Genomic DNA, 18103 nt, shown 5'->3' on the forward strand with positions numbered 1-18103 from the left:
GGGATCTTTCTTTAGCATCAGCTCCACAGTTTCTAATACTGATGGCGGTGAGCTAATGCCAGGGAGCTGTACATGTATCTTCATGTGTTACTCAAATCTACATGGTTTGATGACGTGTGTTCTCAGTGGGCGAAGATGGTTGAAACAATGTCATTACAGTCAGATTTCAACCAGTTGTAGTTGTAATGATGTTATCTCAACCATCTTTCTTGCTGGTTTGTGGGTGGGACGATCGTCGCTCTTATCACCCAGGGTTGATGTGGGCTTTCATGGCCTGACAAACATAAGAGCAAGGTTTCTCTTAGCGTTTTTCAAATTCACAGGGGGAGTAATTGATCATACAACTAATCTGTGTTATTTCCCTTTCCTCCTTGTTTTTGTTCGTCTTTCAGCTACACGTAGAAAAGGGAGAGTGATTTGGCAAAAAAATTGATTATTTATGTTTGCAGAGAAATAATCAGCCTACAGTGTTGAAGAGCCCTTATCACGTATGCTTGGAGGCTGCATTTATGTATATTTGTACTACAATATTCTCTTTTTAAAATTGCCCTTGATAGTCTGGTGCTTCTGTGTTTGTCAAAACATATCAATAGAGCCTCCCTTGAAAAGTACTGCTTTTTCTTCACTCAAAATTGCATTCAAATTACACAGCAGGCACAGCCATTGTTCCGTCCATGGTTGCTTTTTTTGTATTTATGTCTAAGTGTGTCCTCAAAGCAGTCTTTTTAGTTTCGATTTTAGCAAGAATTTGACTTGAAAATGTCTTTCAGAAGATCAAAAACCTAATGAAAGACTAAAGGCTTTGACAAACTCAACAAACTCTAAGCACTCTCAGATAAGACCAAGAATCTTGCAGACATTGTCAATGTTTGTACACACTTTGAACAGCCTGCTTTCATTCTGGTGTCTGTCTGGTGTCTGTCTGTCTGTCTGTCTGTCTGTCTGTCTGTCTGTCTGTCTGTCTGTCTGTCTTGTCTGCCCCAATGTTTCACCTTTGTTAACAGTTCATTGATCTCTACATACAGCCCAGCACCTCACCGGTTGACATCAGCTAGAACCTGAGAGGCATCAGACAGTGACACGTGGATTTGATTGAACAGGTCGTGGGATACTGACAGACTGCTAAAGAAGGTAGCTCATGGAATGGACAACAATGCTAACTGAGGAGGCCTCTTCAATTGTTCACAATACAGTACATCGGTCCTGTGTATCAATACCAACACAGGATGTTTACTGGAACATTGTATCATAAGCTGTGGACACTCATGGTATACCTTTATTTTTTCAAAAAAGTTTCCCATAAATGAATCGATCCATTTTATCGAATCAAATAAGTGAATTCAATCATCCCAATCAATTATACACGGAAAAGGACAACACAGTATTAACCATTTGGATCCACAAGGAGGACCATATTCTCTGAGGTCATCTTCCAAATCTGTACCTTCCCTATCCTCTCCCCCTCCCCTCCTACTGTTGGATGTACCTCCCACCCTCCCATGGTGGAACTATATGAATCCCTGACGTCTGTCTGTTTTTAGCTACATGCTCTGGAGCAAGGCCTGGCACTGAGGCACGGAGGGGGATGTGGAAACGGTTGGTGTTTCCCGGTGCAGCCTCTGCCGCGCTGCATCCCAAATGTCACCCTTTCCTCTTTTGTGCACTACTTTTGACCAGGGCACATAGGGCTCTGGTCAAAAGTATTGCACTGTATAGGGAATAGGGTGCCATTTGGGACACAGCCCTGGCCCTCCCATATTAATCAGATTTTCCTCAGCAGCCATATGTCGTAGCAGCGTGATAGACCCAACCACAACCAACTCACAAACCTGGCCTGGCTGCGTGTGTCTTTCACAAGGATCTCCTTCCAAATCCAAACACATTCCTATGCTATAGTGAAGGTCATGGGCTATCTTACGCCTGCCTACATGATGGCTCTGGAAGTCTATTCTTCTCTGTGGTAAAGGTGAAGAAGAAAATGGTACACTCAAGAACTAAAATCACAGAGAGCTCAAAAGTGGTGAGGATGAAGAGGTTGCCAAATGATGATCACTCACTTTCACAACAACAACAATCTTGGTGCCCTCATCGGTGCTTTGGACCGTATGGATTCCAGAATATTGCGTTGGCTACAGTAAATACAGGGAGCTACAGATTAGTTGGGCAGGATCCGTTGTGTGTGTGCGTGTGCGTGTGTGTGTGTGTGTTCGTGCGTGTGTGCGTGTGTGTGTGTGTGCTTGCGTGCGTGTGTGTGTGTGTGTGTGTGCGTGCGTGCGTGTGTGTGTGTGTGTGTGTGTGTGCGTGCGTGTGTGTGTGTGCGCATGTGTGTGTGTAATACACAGTCATTGTTTAATCTTGAGGAGCCTGTGTTGATACAGTATGTACAAGTCATGTGTTATGTGTTCTCCATCTGTCATCTGATGTAGCTTTGCCCCATCGATAGGAGAAACATACAGTTAGAAAGATATAGTGAGAGATATACCTAGTTCATATTATTATATCTCTTATAACAGTCAATTAGCATTAAATCCAATGCCACTAATAGAGATACAAGGTAGGGTACAAATGTCATGTAAAGAAAGATATTCACAAATAAACCACAAGGCATACAGAATCCAAAATTCCCCCAAATAATCTCAAATATAGGCTCAGTCTCTGAAACACAAATTCAAATGCTAAATCAAGTCTCTGTTTTGTCAACAATGTAATTTTCCACCAATAAAAGTAAATGTTTGATTAAATTATGTCCAACAATCCAGCAAGAAATCCAAAATTATGCAAAAATCCCAATTAATCCAGTAGGTGTTAGAAATAGCCTCCAAAAGAAGTGAATAGTCCACAATAGGAAACTTATTTTGATTATCAATATCCTTTACAAATCTTTTACAAAGTTCTCACCTGTATGACATGATAAAACTATGCCTTTAAAGCCCCTATGCAGTCTTTTTAAGTTACATTTTTGAATCATCACTGTGTGTCTAACAAATCACTGTGTGTGTGTGTATTTAATGAAAAGAACTCGAAAATATAGTTTTTATTTAACCGGTCAAATCAGTTAAGAACAAACTCTTATTTTGCAATGACGACCTACCCCGGCCAAACCCTCCTCTAACCCGGACGACGCTGGGCCAATTGTGCGTTGCCCTATGAGATTCTTGATCACGGCCGGTCGTGATACAGCCTGGGATCAAACCAGGGTCTGTAGTGACGCCTCTAGTCCTGAGATGCAATGCCTTAGACTGCTGTGCTCCTACTCGGGAGTTACCACTTGGTAGTTTATCATTTATTTCCCTGAGCCTCTTTGGCCATTGAACTGCTCATGTGAAGATATTTACATACACAGCCCTGATTGGCTAATATGATGGTCTAGAGCCCACCCCCTTACCCAGATGAACGGTCATTGGTCTATTATAATCAGATCAGATTGTGACGTCATGATTTGGGCCGAAAACTCCATCCCACCTAAACAGACTGAAATTCCAGCCATTTTTCCCAAATAGCTCTTACACACAAAAAGGGCATTATCATCCTTTTCACATTTTAAGAGTGTTATTTCGACTTCATAGTATGGAAATAAAAAACAGGAAAACCACATTAGTAACTGTACTGCCCCTTTAAACTATCAACGTTTCCTAAGCTGCGTTCATAACATTGACTAAATAACTGCATTTGACTCGGAAAAATCCATTTGAATGCCTCTCCAACTGGTAATTACTAGTGGGAAACTCGTCTACCCACATGCTGAACTCCGATGTCGCATACTAAGGAAATGACCCTGTTAACACATTTTTGGCAGTAAAATGCAACAACAAAGCATTATTTATAGGAAAACAATCTATTAATATGTATTTTGAACACTATTGTTTGTTTACAAGCATGATAGCTGTCATTTTTGTTTATGGTTGACACAGCCTTTTTGCCATTAGCCAATCAGTGTTCTCAACGAGTTTAAAGCATGTGAATGCACACCACTCTTTTCTCCCAGTTTACAAGTAGTATTTTCAGAGTTTCCACTTATTATGAATGCAGCTTAGGTCACAATTTTCTTTTTTACAAGATGGAGTCAAGATAGATCCCCCCCATTTCCTGGCATACCCACTCCCTATATCAAGTCAAACCAGGTAGTGACTATGGGTGTGGCTAGGGAGTGCCCAAAGCGGAGCCCATAGCCTATACACATCTCAATGAGTGGATCTAAACCTTATTTTCTTGATTCCTTATGTCCTCTCTCCTTGCCTTCATATCCAAACATATTGGAGGAGATGATTTGAATCGAGGAATCTCAGATCTCCAATGCGTTTTATGAAGGAGGCGAGGAGAGAGGACATGAGGAATCAAGAAAAGACAACTGAGACTCACCCAAGGAATCATATTTTTTGCTTATTTAATCAGGCAAGTCAGTTAAGAACAAATTCTTATTTACAATGATGGCCTGGGAACAATGGGTTAACTGCCTTGTTCAGGGGCAGAACGACAGATGTTGACCTTGTCAGCTCGGGGATTCAATCTAGCAACCTTTCAGTTACTGGCCCAACGCTCTGACCACTAAAGCTCCCTGCCGCCCCATACACACCTCAGATCCCACCTGTCACCTGATAGATAGGAGAAGAAAATATCTCCTACTCTTGTATCTGAGTTTCAGCTGTCAAGGTACCATTTATTAGTCACTGGATTTTATGACATCATCTTGAATTTATTCCATTCAGGCTCTGTAACATGACACAAATAGCATATTGAATGATGCACCAAGTGAGCGACAGACGGAAATATGATTTCCAGTCTGAATCATTCAATTCTATTCTTTATACAAAATACTGTATGGACGGCATATTTCAAAACTCACGAATGACATGAACACATTTCAAACCAAGCGTAATTAATGATAGTGTCACTCCCTGACCTTAGAGAGCTTTTCATGTCTCTATTTTGGTTTGGTCAGGGTGTGATTTGGGTGGGTATTCTATGTTCATTTTTCTATGTTTTGTATTTCTTTGTTTTGGCCGGGTGTGGTTCTCAATCAGGGACAGCTGTCTATCCATGTCTCTGATTGGGAACCATACTTAGGTAGCCCTTTCCCACCTGTTTTTGTGGGTAGTAATTTTCTGTTTTGTGTTTCTGCACCTGATAGAACTGGTCGTTGTCGTTTTGCTCTTTGTTCAAGTGGTTTTTGAAAATAAATACCACGCTGCGCTTTGTTCCACTCCTTCAACAGATGAGTGTGACAGAGAGGTTCACGCAGCGAAGCTGGGTGAAACACTATCATATTTGTTTGCCGTTATTATTATTCTCCTTCCGGCGATTTGGTGAAAAAAAAATGCTAACTCCGGTGAGATGGTAAGGCCCAGGAGGGTGAAACTTTGCAAGATTGTAAAGGGCCAAGGGCCACACCCTATCATCCAATGCCATGCTATTTGGCCACATAGTGGAACTATAACAAGCAATTGAAAATGCTAACTTTGAAAGGTCATGCCCCTCGGTGTGTGAACTATAGTCCTGAAATTTGGTACATAGGTCCCTCTCCTCACGAGGAACACGTTTGCCTGAAGGACCATTAAGGTCCGGCATGGATTTTCCGCCATTTTGGATTTTGTGAAAAACACTAAAAACGCTACTCCTCTGGCACCGAATGACTGACCTGCAAAAACACTAAAAACGCTACTCCTCTGGCACCGAATGACTGATCTGCAAAAACACTAAAAACGCTACTCCTCTGGCACCGAATGACTGATCTGCAAAAACACTAAAAACGCTACTCCTCTGGCACCGAATGACTGATCTGCAAAAACACTAAAAACGCTACTCCTCTGGCACCGAATGACTGATCTGCAGAAAACTTAGATACATGGCATCTATGGACCAAGCTCTAAATTATGTTTTTCCAGGCTAGCATCTCAAAAATGGCTGCTACTGACCAATAAACATTGATTGGTTGGTCTGGCACATAAATGCATATTAATCAATTGTGCGTCGCCCCACTGTCCCCCCGGTTGCGATGGAGCCTGGGCACGAACCCAGGGTCTCTGGTGGCACAGCTGGCACTGCAGTACAGCACCCTTCACCACTGCGCCACCCGGGAGGCCCTTGAACTAGAGTCTTGAGTTCTGAAATTTTTTAGTCCTGAAATTTGGTACATAGGTCCCTCTCCTCACGAGGAACACGTTTGCCTGAAGGACCATTAAGGTCCGGCATGGATTTTCCGCCATTTTGGATTTTGTGAAAAACACTAAAAACGCTACTCCTCTGGCACCGAATGACTGACCTGCAAAAACACTAAAAACGCTACTCCTCTGGCACCGAATGACTGATCTGCAAAAACACTAAAAACGCTACTCCTCTGGCACCGAATGACTGATCTGCAAAAACACTAAAAACGCTACTCCTCTGGCACCGAATGACTGATCTGCAAAAACACTAAAAACGCTACTCCTCTGGCACCGAATGACTGATCTGCAAAAACACTAAAAACGCTACTCCTCTGGCACCGAATGACTGATCTGCAAAAACACTAAAAACGCTACTCCTCTGGCACCGAATGACTGATCTGCAAAAACACTAAAAACGCTACTCCTCTGGCACCGAATGACTGATCTGCAAAAACACTAAAAACGCTACTCCTCTGGCACCGAATGACTGATCTGCAAAAACACTAAAAACGCTACTCCTCTGGCACCGAATGACTGATCTGCAGAAAACTTAGATACATGGCATCTATGGACCAAGCTCTAAATTATGTTTTTCCAGGCTAGCATCTCAAAAATGGCTGCTACTGACCAATAAACATTGATTGGTTGGTCTGGCACATAAATGCATATTAATCAATTGTGCGTCGCCCCACTGTCCCCCCGGTTGCGATGGAGCCTGGGCACGAACCCAGGGTCTCTGGTGGCACAGCTGGCACTGCAGTACAGCACCCTTCACCACTGCGCCACCCGGGAGGCCCTTGAACTAGAGTCTTGAGTTCTGATATTTAGCAAGCGTGGTAAGGAGTACAGCAGTCGCTCATCCTAGGTGGACGTATCCAATTTGTCCTGATTGTGGGGCATGTTGTATTTCTTTGTCAGGTATGTGTCAAATAATCTCTTGATATTATCCATCATAAAATAATTAACTTAACCAACAATTTTATGCACATGCTTTATGCACAGTAACATGTAAATGAAATGCTTTATTACATAATGAGAAAAATAAATAACCCATAATTAGCAGGACATTGTTTTAGGTGTTTATTATATTGATATTTAACTGCTTGCTACACTGACTGTACATTCATATTTGTATCTGGGGGTTCTGACATAACTTGGAACATGATATTGTAACTGAAGCAATAAAAGAGCCGGACAAATGAACTTAGATGAGTTTCACTTTTGTTTACGTTCCCTTCAACTGGGGATGTAGTTCTCTCTCTCTCTCTCTCTCTCTCTCTCTCTCTCTCTCTCTCTCTCTCTCTACACTAATAGAGAATCACAACAGGATGTCCCAATACTTTTGTCCTGGGGAGATTCTCAATTAAAAAAAGAAAAGTCCTCTCCTCGACGACTCTGTCCTCCTCTTCTCATGACCCAGAAAGCGTGAAGTGGTTGAGGAGTGTGCCAATTCATTTGTAGTCGAACAGAGGAGTGTGCTCCCCTCTTCGATTACCTACTTCGACAGAGGATGCACAAGAGTATCCTCCCGCCGGAGAGCGCAGAAGTTTTTAAAGATCCTCAACACCCCTTTTGAATCAGCAGTGTTCTCAAAGGAGAAAAGCATTTACACATTTAAAAATGATACGCTACTTATCCTTTTATCTGTAAAATGTCTTGCACACTAACTGTTGTGATCACTTTACACATTTATTTTGGGGTCCCACCACTGTAAATGTAAAAATGCCAGATGATGCACGAGTGGAGTTTCCTTCCATACATTTTGAATTTGTTTCCACGTTTCCTCTCCTTGTCTCCATTCCTCGATTACCTTTGACCTTTTTCAAAAGCAGGCGAGGAGAGGACAGAGAAGAGGATGCTAGGAGTTGAGCATCCAATTGAGATTCTCCCCTGGGCTTTACCTTTGTTTCCATCTTGATGGAGCAGCATTGACTAGATAGCCAGGGAGTACACTACTAGGCTATGGGTATCATCACAGACCTCATTAGTCATAATCCACCTGCTGTACCTTTTTAATTTTCTCTTGAATCTGTTTATTAAACCAGTACTTTATTACAAAATGAGATGGGGAAGCCAATATTCTACTATATTCTGCCTGTCTATTCTATTCTCACGTCTTTCTGTCTCTCCCTTTGTATGGTCTGTCGGTCTAGTATGTATTTGGGGATACACAGACAGCATAATTACCAAGGTTCAGTCTGTGAACTGCAGATAACCCTAATGACGCGTGCATATGGATATAATCCTTCTATATCCACGCAGTCGAGATGTTAACGACGTCCATTCAATCTGACTGTAGCCTACATGGGTTTAATTTGACTCAATGGAGGATGAGTTCCTCTGGGGATACACACGTTGATCATCATCTTGCTGTTCCTGCTCCTTTCCTGTCGTCTTATAGCAAACTCTTGTGCACCCTCTGGTGCTTGCTAGTCTCCAAAACTTATTTGTGTTGCCTGCTTTGCAGATTGTCTTCCTTGTCTCTGTGGTTGCTCATTATTCAGAGACAGGCGGATCTCAGGTCATCTGCAGCTGCAGCAACGGAGAAGCAGGAAAGATGGCGATCATCCATTAGACCGGACGCACGCATGAAATACAGGACAACTTTCAGGAAGAAGATCGCTTCTCCACCAGAAGAAGACATACCTGTGAGTTTATAACGCAATTTACCAGTTTGTTCAAGATCACGGCTCGCTTGGCTTCATGGTTCAGGAGCACGTCGTTGTGTGGTAGATGAAATACAGAAGCGAGCGCCTCGTGAATGACCTGCAAAGAGCTCATCTCGTTTTCTTGGTGTAGGACCAGACGTGGTGAATTGAGATAGCCAGCCGGTGCGAGCGAGAATAAACGGGTGAACGAACGAATAACGCTTGAGCTGGCACCCATTGTATTCAAAGTAACCTAGGTTATTCTACCTACTCACAATATACTCCCAACCTTCCATTCGTTTAGCTTTCTATCTATCCGTCTTTCGTTTAGCGTTTTGTTGAACTAGTCAAACTGGACAAGGAGGGAAAAAAAGAGAACCGAGGTTGTGAGCTGCGTGTTTCAGCACTAGGTCGGGAGAGTTTTATTTTGGCATGTCTGGCCAGGGGATTTAGCGTCGGTCCCCCGTCTGTGTTGTGCGATTGCTTCAAGAAGAAGCCATTGCACGGATTGCTCTACCTCCTCTTCTAGCCCAGCCAGCAAACCAGCCAGCCAGAGCCGAGAGTCCAGCCTCCATTAGCGACAGTCTGGCTGGCATAGCCGCTGGTACACTTCCAGACACTCACTAAAAAGCCATAGCTTGTTCCCTCAATTAAAATCTAATCTGCTGGGGATTTCGTATGGTTCTCCTTATGATTTGATCTATCAAGCTACATGGCAGCTTCATGGATGAATTGCCACCTTTTTTATTTTCAGTTTACACTTTAAAAAAAAAATGTATTCTTTGAGTCTGATCACCCGGGCTCTTGCTCTGGAGCTGTGAGCATAGCTGTTTTGGATGCGTATGCTGTCAGCCAGGGCTCTGAAGTCAGGTATGTCATTGTGGGGCTTCACCATAAAATGGAGGAAGGCAGATGACTCTCAGAGGAGAGCCTGGAGTCAGACAGGAGCCCTCATGGAAGAACAAAGGTTGACTTTTTTGTTGTTGCCCTGTACAGCAGCCAGTTTTGGGTTGTTATATTCAGTAGTTTGAAAGTTTTTTTGGGGGCACTTCCAAATATTTTTGTTTTATTTTTGTCGTGATTTTGAGAACTAGTAAAGGGGAAGTTTATCTTATTTTTTTACAACCTTCAGTTATTTTATTTTATTTTCCTTTCCACCTGTTACATTATTGCCATTGATGTTAGGGAGAAATGGAGGGTGTTGCGTTATTGGGTCCCAGTGGTAGGAAAGTCAGTGATGGCTTGGAGCTGACAATCAGAGGCGAGAGGACAGTCAAGACACACATGGATGAAATGGGGATTTTTAATATCCCCCCCCCCCCCCCCCCCCCCCACACACACACACACACACACACACGATGAGGAGTATGAAGTTGGGCTAACTCAGGAAAGTTACTGAGAGTAAAGTAGACACCTTTGAAAAGCAGTTTGCTACATCCCGACCATCTCACATTGCAGGCTGTGGTTATTCTACAATTTAGGCTTCAGTAAATTACGTAGACAGAGCTCTCCAAAGGGTAACAATTGACACGCTGTATTACACATTGTTTTGAGATTTGAAGTTGATTACAAATGTATGACACGTGTTTTGTGATTTAGAGTTTGAATACAAGGTGATACTTGGGCTATTAAGTAGTTTGTTCATTGATTTGTTATTTATGTACTTGTTCTCGGCATGTAAAGTACATGTAGTTCTCTTCAACCTCAGTTTAACTCTGTCGAACCTATCACTGAAGGAATGCCATTCCTTGTCACTCAGTCAGAAGAAAACAAGGTGTGCTCCTCCATGTGCGCCTGCCTGCCTTGTGTGCCTGCCTGCTTGCATGTTCATGCTCTCCTACAGACTCACTCACACTGGCCACGGTGAAATCTTGCTGACAAGGAGACAGAGCTAGACACACTCTGCGACAACTGTGGGCTAGGAGGCAATCAAAATGGTGGCGCTAGTCTCGGTCTCTCATGTCATGTCAAGGGAACCAGTTTCTCAAGGTGGAGCTAGCTGGATGTTTGGACTGAAAATATGAAGGCTAGTGGTTGAGAATTGTGTTTCTCAGATCGCTTCAGAGCAGGTTCTTCTGTTTGCTGGGAAATTAAGTTCTTGCTAGATATCTTGTTAGACTTCACATTGTAGTTACTGTGTAATCTTTTACAGACATCTTGTGCAATGCATAATCGCTTCCTCTCTGAAGGATACTGTTACAGCCCAAGTTACCTGAGTTATAATATACTATGATCACAATTCATCACTGTGCTAAACAACTTGTCATTTCAGTCCACTAGCAACATGTTTCCTTAGTATTACTTGCGCTAGAGTATTCTTGGATTTCCACAATAACAAAAATATAAGAGGGAAAAAAACATCTGTATTTTCCATGTTTTTTTAAAATAACATCTTCCTGGTCTATAATGCAAAGACTAACTGATAAAACATCTCTTTGAAGTGAACTTCATGTCTATTTTTTATTCCCAAATCTCACTTTATTACACAATACTACTACTAGCCCAACTGGTGGTTTGTTCAAGACCTCCACAGGTTGTGTGATTAGTTTACAACTATAGAGGTCAGAGGGCATGGCATTATTGAAGGATTTTTTAAATATTTTTTTTTACTTCAGCGTTAATCCTGATATATATTTTGTTCGTCGTTGTACTCATTACTAATAGTGCAATGTTTAGTTCAAATATTTGTGGACTGCTGTAGCAATGATCAGGATTAAGCCACAGATAGCGCTACAAAGTCTCTCCAAATTAAACAAGGTGACTTTTAAGTTCCTATACAAGTATTGATAGATGTTTTATCCCTATTTAATTGTAAGCGGAGCCATTTATTTAGTTAGAGAGTTCGGCCAACTTTTAGAACAGCTGCCATGTTCGCACCTTTAAGCATTCCATTCATCCATTCATTATCAGTGTTTCTACGACGGGTTGGTCAAAACCCATACACTGTACATATATTCTATTGTGTTATTGACTGTACGTTTGTTTATGTGTAACTCTGTGTTGTTTTTGTCGCACTGCTTTGCTTTATCTTGGCCAGGGCGCAGTTGTAAATAAGAACCTTTTCTCAAGAGGCCTACCTGGTTAAACAAAGGTGAAAAAAAACACAAAAAAAAACAAGCATTGATAGGTTGAGACTCGTTTGTTTGACCTGACGAAGATCCGTTTCGGATCAAAACGTTGTCAGTGAATTGGGAGCTTAAAGAGTGTGCGGGCCTTCTTGTTCTTTACTGAGATGTGTTCAAAGCCATACTAAATAACCCGTTTAGCACGAGTAAGCCTATGACGCCATCATTAGAATCTTGTTTTCTGTTCCATTTGAGAAACCTCTGAGCATCCAGGGGGTTTGTACAAACCTTGTCTGCCTTTCGACATTTGCAACAGTGTTTCAATATTGAAATTCGATCTCCAGTGTCCTATTGAGAATTAACGTGTCAGGACATCTTTTCTCAGCCAGTAGAAATCATGAATAAGCAAGAAATGTCAATACAAAAAGAGGTCAGATGAAATGAAATTCAGCTACTTTGCTGTTATTCTAGCTGCACTGTTTGACCTGACCGTGTTAGCCATAGTTGGCTAGCTAGCAAGCAAGGGATAAGTGCGTTGCCAGGCAGCATGGCAACAGAACATTTAGAACAAACGACTGGGTCACGCCCATAGATATAGAACTAAAATACTTCGCGACTAGGTAGCGTCTCTGGCAAACAAACTGATAGAATGAACTGCCAGCCGGATTGGCTAGCAACCATAAATGTGTCGGGATTAGGCCTATATTTTCATTGAGGGATGAAATAGTAGCCTATGAATACATTTCTCAAAATATTTTTATTTATTTAATTGGTAACCCGTTGTAGAAAAGCAAAATTATGTACGCCTACCACGCTGCACCTTGGTCCGGTCATTCCGCAAAGGAGAGCCGTTACAGTGCTGTACTCTGCGGACCGCAGCACAGCCATGCTAGAGAAATTGTTTAGCACGCCCTCTCGTGTACAATTTGCTTTATTGGAATCTCAATATTGCCCATGGTGAGCTAACATGGCTGCCATGACATGTAGTGTCGTGTAAATGCATCATAATGCAGAAACCTCATTGTCCCAACTTTCTAAACACATGGCTCTGGTTGTAAGGGATCTACTGTTGTGAACATTAGTCCAGTTCTTATAACAATCAGATATGCAACATAAAGAGGGACGTTAGAGAACAGCTCAGAAACTTTGAAAAATGTCACAGCAGGATTTGAAGGTTAGGTATTTAAGGATTACGTCAGAAAGCCTCCATTTATACTGAACAAAAATATAAACACAACATGTAAAGTGTTATTCCCATGTTTTATGAGCTGAAATAAAAGATCCCAGAAATGTTCCATACTCACAAAAAGCTTATTTCTCAAAGATTGTGTGCACAAATGTGTTTACATCCCTGATAGTGAACAATTCTCCTTTGCCAAGATAATCCATCCACCTGACAGGTGTGGCATATCAAGAAGCTGATTAAACATCATGATTATTACACAGGTGCACCTTGTGCTGTGGATAATAAAAGGCCACTCTAAAATGTGCAGTTTGGTCACACAACACAGTGCCACAGATGTGTCAATTTTTGAGGGAGCGTGCAATTGGCATGCTGACTGCAGGAATGTCCACCAGAGCTGTTGCTGTTCATTTCGCTGGCATGCTGGAGACGTGTGCACTTCACGGATGAATCCTGGTTTCACCTGTGCTGGCCAGATGGCAGACAACGTGTATTGCGTTGTGTTGGCCAGCGGTTTACGGATGTCAACCTTGTGAACAGAGAGCCCCATGAGGGCGGTGGTGTTATAGTATGGGCAGGCATAAGCTACAGACAATGAACACGAGCGCATTTTATCGATGGCAATTTAAATGCACAGAGATACTGTGACGAGATCCTGAGGCCCATTGTTGTGTCATTCATCCACCGCCATCACCTCATGTTTCAGCATGATAATGCACAGCCCCATGTCGCAAGGATCTGTACACAATTGCTGGAAGCTGAAAGTGTCCCAGGTATTAAATGGCCTGCATACTCACCAGACATGTCACCCATTGAGAATGTTTGGGATGCTCTGGATCGACATGTACGACAGCGTGTTCCAGTTTCCGCCAATATCCAGCAACTTCGCACAGCCATTGAAGAAGAGTGGGACAACATTCCAAAGGCCACAATCAACAGCTTGATGAACTATATGCGAAGGAGATGTGTCGTGCTACATAAGGCAAATAGTGGTCACAGCAGATACTGACCGGTTTTCTGATCAACACCTCTACTTTTATCCCCGTATCTGTGACCAACGGGTACAATATCTGTATTCCCAGTCATGTGAAATCCATAGATTAGGGCCTAATGAATTTATTTCGATTGACTTATTCCTTATATGAGCTGTAACTCAGTCAAATCTTTGAAATCGTTGTGTTTCTATTTTTGTTCAGTGTATTTTTTTTAAAAGGGGAAGAATTAGACAACATAATGAGTGGTGGTTTGGAAGTGGAGGAGGTAGGAAATGGAGCTCACACGAGGCAGAATGATGCACTCTACTGTAGGTACCTGGGGCAGAGGTAGAGACTGGAGAGAGACACACAAAAGCCAACTGAAATGGTCCAGTGAGTGCTTTCTTGACATGATGCATTGGCTCACATTTTTATATAGCAGGCTACATGACCCTATTTCAGAAGGGCCCCTATGTGTCAATATTGGCCATTGAATGCGTTTTGACTTCTCAAAACACAGCTTCCTGTTTGTTGATGAACTTTAATTTGATTCAAACACTAGCTCACGTTACAGCTATTTCTATTCTGAACTTGATTTTGTCTTTAGGTGAATGGGCACAGGTCATGGTAGAATAAATTAAACTGGATAATGAGGTGGTTTTAATGTGGAAATGACATTCTGGTTACTGTTGCCATGTTTCACTTCAGTGCCAATGGCGTCATCTTACTCTGTATGCTAACTTTGGAAGTGGTTATGAAATAACTTTGCTTAACTGTTTAAAAAAAAAAAAAAATGTGGTCATATTTACTTTGCATTATAAAATACATTAGGGCCAGGGAGTTTTTCCCGGGTTATGCCAGCTTGTGGAAGGAGCTTCTTATGTGTTCTATCTGTAGAAACATTTGACACTATATATCATTTTGTGTGAAATCTTTTTAAGCATTTGGCTTTACGGTATGTGACGACTGCACTTACACTTATATTTTGAAATGATAAGGCACGGAAACAAGACACAATGTCCAGGGCCCATCATGGCACATCTAGGCCTATTTTGAACCAAATGGAACAAGACCCATTGTGTGTGTCGAAGCCAAGTCTTCTAACAAGTTACCATATTTAATCAGACTGATATATGCTAGCCACCAGCTTTAGCTTTAGGTCAGAGGTCAGTTAGTCTGGTGAGTCTCATCCACAATACTTCATAAGCTTTTCAAGCAAGACACAGTATTACTAACCCTGCGAGTTAACTCTGAGCTACTTCCGAGTTGTCTGTGGTGGAAAGAGAGAGACGCCTGGAGATGCCTGTTGCTGAGGCAGTCTGGTGGCAGGGCACAAGGCCGTCTTTGAGAGGGAACAGGAGTGGTCTTGTAGAGACGATCCACTGGCCTCAGCCTACGGCGCAATGAAGCTGTCCAACGGCGAATTTAAATATTTCAGGAGTTGGAATGGAGGCCCCACTGGTAAGTTAATATTAATGGGGCTCTTCAACTTTCCATCACAATTTGTGTTGCTCTTCAAGAGGGTGGTTCGGCTCACCTGAAGAGGGAGCGTTAGGGATACGTCTCCTCTACAAATAAGAGAGTCACAAAAAAGCTGAAAAGGTTTAAAAAGACTTTCCAAAAGATTCAGTCGCACTTCTTTTATGCTTTCCAGTTTCCACCAGTAGGATCTATGTCTATGTCCCTCTCTGGTCATATCAAGACCTCTGGACCAGCTTGTAACCTCACCAAACATTGTAACTGTAGTATCTGCTATGTCAAGGTTACAAGGAAGATGACGGTAAATGATGAATGTTTTGGCAGACGTACAGAGAGAAGGTCATTTTGAGAAGTTTGCCCTACACCTCATCAAAAGCAATAATGTTTTAAGATTAGTCATGCTCTTGTTTATCTTGAAATGTTGCAGCTATATTAAAAGATTAAAGGAGACATAAAAAGAGACATAATTTACAGACCTTTGACCCAAGTCTAAAAATAGAGGACAGCCTTCAAAATTCTTCTGGTGTTGACTTATTGAATGGTTTGATTCTTCAGATGACAGCTCTGAACGTAGTGGGCAAACCCCAACGCATGGAGAGAGAGAGAGTGAGCTGATGTAATCTTATAGTAATCTTGTAGTGGGCTAATCTTGTTACAACCTATTCACATCCTTTGTTTCATACCCATGTGGGTGTCTGTCAACAGAGACCAATGATAGTCACGCTTTGCGTAGTATGTGTGATCCCTCAAGGGAGAAATGAAATCCGTGTGCCTCAAGTCTATTTTGAATCGGACACATTGGTAGATTCAGATTGGCTCTGTAGATTCAGATCGGCTTTGTAACATTGGAAAAACAGTGCCAAACAGAGATGGGTTATGGACTGGCTGCATGGTTGTATTGTGGAATGCTGAATGCACCATGAGGTATAGGCCCTGGTCAAAAGTAGTGCACTATATAGGGAGTAGGGTACTATTTGAGACACATAGTTTCCTTTCCTGAAGTAATTGTCTTTGTGGAAAAACACTTCCTGGTTACTCTCCAAGACTGTCCTTGGAGATCCTTCTTCTGTTTCTTTAACTCCACTTATTAATCCTTGACCCAGCACATTCCCTTTGGGAAATACAAAACCAAGCCATTTTGAAAGAAAGAGCCATAACTTGAGTTTTGCTTCAACCAGCAGACTGAGGGTTTGACTGGGAGTCTCCTCTCAACTGGTCACGAAATCTAGAATCTTGTTTTAAGTTCGGTGATCACTAGTCACCATTTTAAAGTTCTCATACATTTGTAAACGGGAACATGAGTGTTGCCATTTGCTCAGTTTGTTTGTTTCCATGCTGACCTTTTGGCCTGGGTCTTTGACCTTGAGGCCTTTCGACAATCACACCATTTGATAGAGATTCCTGGATTTTGAGAGATTTCTTGTGACTTTATAATGGTAATTTGCACAGCCTTGTGGTGCTGAGCAGCTGTCATGTGGGTAGGATCATGGAAATTCCACAATGTGAGATGACCCTTTTAATTGAGTACTAAAGTGATGGTTTAATGGTAATGGTTTTAGATATGGGAGGCAGATATTGTTTCATAGTGGCCTTGCATACGGCTGGTCTGAATGATTGCGGAATAGTTGTTTCTTGAGACAGTTGGTGTGTCGGATGTTTTTCTGCAACTCGAATGCACACCGTTTTCCCTTTACTACGTATTACTGAATTTCAAGCAACGACTGTAGCTAGTGAGAGCGTTGAGAAAATGGATACAAATGATGAAATCCTGACACTATGCCAAGCAAAGCATTGGCAGGATATGGCCTCAAGGATTACATTAAATGAATGACATTTGAACAAAATGTAATTTAACACATCTTGTTGGTGCTTAGCCTACCTGTACATCTGTTGATTCCTTTCCGTTGCAATGTAGCACTCAAGCGCAGGTGTTTTGAGCAGGAGCAACATCAAAGTAAAGCGAGGTTTGCGTCATCTGAGAAGTTGCTTAGGTGCATGTCTCAGCTCAGGCCATGGAGAATACTCAAAACCCAAAAGGCAGAGAAACCTGGCGAGAAATACCTCCACCTATTTTGTTAATAATAAAATAATCATGCTCAAGGCTTGCAATTAATCTGCGAACTTAATAATTTTTGAGGATGCCATATTTAATTAACCTGGTTGCTGTGAGCCTAAAAGCAAGAGTTTTGTCAGTTTCTATCAGAAATAGAAACATATTAACTAAATATGAAGCACGGCAAATGTAGTTCATTAAACACAAAACGTGGAGTCACCAGGTAGATCTGTCTATATTTGTGTTACATTGTGTTATCTGTAAAACCTTTCTCATGGCCTTTCTCATGGCCTTTCTCATGGCCCTTCTCAAGTTCCGTATTTGGTGGCGGTGTGCACTATGATCCTCAAATCTCTTGAGATCTGTCTGTCTGAAGAAGACCTTGTGGTGATCATGTATCCACCGACCAGAAAACAACTTCTCCTTTCCCTGGCAGCTATGACGGCAGAAAATAAGAAAGGAAACTGGTCCAGGTCTGTGCTCTTAGCTAAACAGTCCTATCTGTGTAACAAGATAGCAGGGTATGGAGGGGGAATGGGTTGCCAATGCAGACCTTGA

The 18103-nt window shown here is 42.0% G+C and overlaps 1 protein-coding gene across 2 annotated transcripts in view; it reads left to right on the forward strand.

Annotated features, from left to right (window-relative positions):
• Window positions 1-8425: 8425 nt before the first annotated feature.
• The window catches only part of LOC110523964 (zinc finger protein 462), a 95661-nt gene continuing 85983 nt past the window's right edge, over window positions 8426-18103 (forward strand). For both annotated transcript variants that reach the window (XM_021603144.3, XM_021603145.3), the window contains exon 1: window positions 8426-8791. The gene's annotated coding sequence lies outside the window, so the exon portion shown is untranslated. The remainder of the gene's footprint in view (window positions 8792-18103) is intronic.

Source organism: Oncorhynchus mykiss, chromosome 5 (assembly GCF_057628025.1).
Source record: "Oncorhynchus mykiss isolate SJ-2025 chromosome 5, ASM5762802v1, whole genome shotgun sequence".
In the NCBI taxonomy this organism is placed as follows: Eukaryota; Metazoa; Chordata; class Actinopteri; order Salmoniformes; family Salmonidae; genus Oncorhynchus; species Oncorhynchus mykiss.